We start from the raw sequence: 4257 nt of genomic DNA, 5'->3' as shown, positions 1-4257 counted from the left end.
ACACAGGCATTCCGAGCCTTCTGCAGGGGGTGGTTTTGAACATGAACACCGCTAACCTTTTCCAGGTGGGGAGAAAGCAGACAGCAGCTAGAACTCGGGCCTCTCTTCTGTGGAAATTCCCCAGCGCTAAAATAATCCGAATTGGTTTATAAAGGTTAGACACGTAGAGGCCAGAGCTGGCAAAGCTTGGTTATGCAGAAAAGAGAAGCAGATAAAGGGCTTATGGTGACATTCCCCCAACACTCATGTATGCAGACTGATTTAATCCACAGACAACTTCACACCCGAGGTATTCTGTTTACTCTCATCTTATACACAAAGGAAATGACGCACAGAAATGTTTAGCAAACCGCCAGAATCACACAGCAACAAGGTGGCAGAACTGGGCTATGATCCCAGGCAGAATAGCAGGAAGCTCTGTGTTCTCTATCGGGTACTGAGATAGCTTCTATGCTTGGAAATGGCCGAGGCAGCATCGGAGCGCTCAGGGTTCATCCGCAGAGTCTCTTCCTGTTATCTGTGCGATCTCACGTGGCTTTCAGTTTCCTTACTTGAGTGTGAAAAAGATCCACTCTATCTTACCAGGACACAGCAGGTTTACATGAGCTGATACTGTCTCGGGTTTAAACCACTCACCCGGACCCGGACTTTATGTCGTTTCTTTAAATAAACTTCCGCTGTGTGGACCAGTAGTTCAATGAATGAAGCCTCATCCGGCTTTAGGCAGGAGCCCTGTATCCAGCTTGTGGCGCCATGGAAAACCTGTGAGACGTTTTTGGTTGGTGCTGCCTTGACAGCTCAGCCCAAACCTTTCTAGCAAGGCAGGCTGCCCCTGTTCTCTTTGCTGAGGGTGAGGGGTGGAGTTGTGGCTGGCAGCCTACTGCGCCTGCGCAGTCCTGACAGGGTCTCACTGTAAGTTCTTGATACCAGCAGAGACAGTGGGTCTGGCAGGGGAAGGCTGAGGTCATCCTGTCCAGCAAAGCACCAGGCCTCTGGAAAACAGTGGAGAGCAGGAAGCAGGCCTGTGAGAGGTAGAGGCCTGGGTGGGAGAGCATGCTCTGCAGTCTGGGTACCACTGACTTCTTGGTTTATATCAGCTGGCCAGGGATGCTCAGCAAAATAATGACGAGGCTTTTTAAAAAGGGTGTGCTTCAAGTGGGCTCAAGTGTCAGAGCAATACAAATTAAATCAACAATTTACAAATTAAATGAGACTTTCTACTGCCTCTGTGTGTGTGTGTGTGTGTGTGTGTGTGTGTGTGTGTGTGTGTGCCCTCAACCTTACTCTTGGAGGCAATACACACTTAAACTCAGAGATACCGAAGGGCAGTCCCAGAAAAATCTTCCTCCAGACAGCGGAAGAGAATCTCAGTCCTGAGGACCGGAAGGGGCGAAGGATCGTGGGTGGAGGTGGGGCCTAGTTCGGACGTACAGGTTGTCCTTTGTCTTAGAACACGAGCCAGAATGACGAGAAATACCAGGTACTTTCGCTTACAGCATAAGGCTCAGCGAACGCTCAAGGGCCTTTCTCCCGGCTTTCCTTTCACAGACCTAAAGTTTTTCTTTCACGTCTTATTTCTGAATTCATTGGGCTTCCTGTCTTTCCGTCGTGCCACGATGCCCACGGGGGCGGAGTTGACCCAGGGCTATGCATGCCCAGGCCTAGGCTTCTCAGCTGAGCTACACCGAGCTCCAGTCTGCTTCTGCTCACACAGATGAGCTACAAGTCCCAGGGTTTACACCTGAGTTGGAGCCTCCTTGTTAGTGGGCTCAGAGCTTATGTCACTTCAGATGTCGCTACCGTCACAAGGCTGAATTTTCCCCAAACATATAATCATACTGGAGATGCAGCAAGGAAATGGATTTTAAAAACCCTAAAGGTAATAAGTTTTTTCTCCCCCCTCCCTTGTCTCTCTTTCCCCCCTCCCCCTCTGTGTTCGAGCACGCATACATACTGGTGAAAAGCCAGAGGTTTGGGTAAGGTGACTTCGTCAGTCACTTCCCACCTTATTTATTTTCGTTAATTTTATTTTATGAGCATGAGTGTCTTGCCTGTATGTGCGTATATGCATCATGTGTATGCGTGCCCATGAAGGTCCAAGGAGGACTCAGGATCCCCTGGAGCTGGAGTTGCAGACAGTTATGAGCTGCCCAGTGGGTGCTGGGAGTCTAACCTGGGCCCTCTGTAAAAGCAACACATGCTCTTAACCTCTGGGCCATCTCTCCAGCCCCCTCAACCTTACTCTTGGAGGCAGGGTCACTCACAGAACCTGGAGCTCACCAGCTGTGCTAGACGGGCTGGCCAGTGTCCCTGGGGGTTCTCTTAGCCCCACTGGCCCAATTACAATTACAGGAGCATTGCCTCTGGCTCAGAGAGCACTTCACCTACTAAGCCATCTCCCAGTCCCCCATTTTTTCCTATTCCTGTGCTTATTCTATGCAAGCCCTGTCATAAAGTTAGATTTAAAAAAGAAAGATAGAAAAGAAAAGAAAGTACCACCAAAGGAGACATAGACAATGTTTCTGCTTTTGATTTCAGAACAGATACATTTTGATGAGCCAGGCTGTCAGAGGTAAGCTAGGAAGTGGATGGATGGGGTAGGGAGACACAGGAGTGGAGTTGTGACTGCTACATCAGAACCAGTCACATAACCTGTAGGTGGGTAAAGATGCTGGGTAGCCACACAGCAGGTGCCAAGGTCCTGGGGTAGGGAATCACTCAGTGAACCCAAGGAGCAGAAGGGTGGCCGGGTCAGGGAAAGAATAAAAAAATTACCCATTCCCAAGAGAGCTTAGCAGGGACCCAGTCAGAGGGCCTGCGAGTGCTAACAGGAGGGGCAGGGCTCATGGGCGATGTCTTGGGAGACTCTGTGGCAGGTTTTTTTTTTTTTTTTTTTTTTTTTGGTTCTTTTTTTTCGGAGCTGGGGACCGAACCCAGGGCCTTGCGCTTCCTAGGCAAGGGCTCTGCCACTGAGCCAAATCCCCAACCCCTGTGGCAGGTTTTTTAAGGAAGGGAGAGACGTGAATGATTTGTGTTTTATAGGATCTCTATTGTCAAGGACTTGCTGCAGAAATAATCAATACATGGGAGGCAGGACAAGGGTAAAGGGGGAATATCTGGGTGCAGGTGATTTGATAGGGGTTTGGGAAGGCAGGGGATAAACAGCAGAAGGAGGGGCTGAGTAAGAAAACAGTAAGGATGTCTGGACAGCCACAGTCCTGGCTTCTTACAGGTTTTTTTTCCTTTATTAGGTAAGACCGTCATTTGCTGGCTTGGCAACCAGAGAGAGAATTAATCGTGTTTTTATTTATAGATGCTTTTACATCATGGGTATTGAGTCAGAAATGTCGCATGATGGGAGGACCTTTGAGTCACTCTCCTTGGTTGAGGACGGAGCAACACAGAGCATTCATGCTGCCCTTTGAGTGAGAACCAAGCCTTCGTTGGAGGGTTTTGTTTTGTTTTGTTTTGTTTTGTTTTGCTTTGTTTTGTTTTCTCTTTTTCATTTTGGCCCCAGTGAGTAGCCCATTCTGACAGTGACAACGGCTGGCTCTAAGCAGAGAGAAGCCTTTTGGTTAATTGATACAATACTTGAGGCCTAAATGACAGTGCGTCCAGTGGTTTGAGCCCTGGCCAGAGCGAGTCTCATGTGAGGACAGGGAGGGAGAAGGACAGGCCGGAGTCTGGAGTTGGTGACGAGTTAGAGTCTGAAAGACAAGCCTGGCAGCAGAGGGAGGAAGAAGAGAGCCTTGGCTGGGCGCATACCACCAACCCCAGAGACAAGGCTCAGACAAACCACAGAGGAAACTCAGAAGAAACAAAACTCTGTGACCTTTGAATTGTTCATCCATCCATCCATCCATCCATCCATCCATCCATCCATCCGTCCATCCATCATCCACCCACCCATTCACTCACTCACTCACTCATTCCTGCGCTTGCTTTTTTTTTTCTTCTTTTCTTGTCTTTTCTTTTTTCGGAGCTGGGGACCGAACCCAGGGCCTTGCGCTTGCTAGGCAAGCGCTCTACTGCTGAGCTAAATCCCCAAACCCAGTCACTCACTCATTCATTCACTCATTCATTCATTTATTCATCCATCCATCCATTTACCCATTCATTCATCCATCTATTTACCCATTCATTCATTCATCCATCCATTTACCCATTCATTCATTCATTCATACATCTATCATCCATTTATCCATTCATTCACTCACTCACTCATTCATTCATCCATCTATCCATCCACCCATTCAT

Source organism: Rattus norvegicus, chromosome 12 (assembly GCF_036323735.1).
Source record: "Rattus norvegicus strain BN/NHsdMcwi chromosome 12, GRCr8, whole genome shotgun sequence".
Taxonomy (NCBI): domain Eukaryota; kingdom Metazoa; phylum Chordata; class Mammalia; order Rodentia; family Muridae; genus Rattus; species Rattus norvegicus.
Note: the sequence above shows the minus strand (reverse complement) of the source record.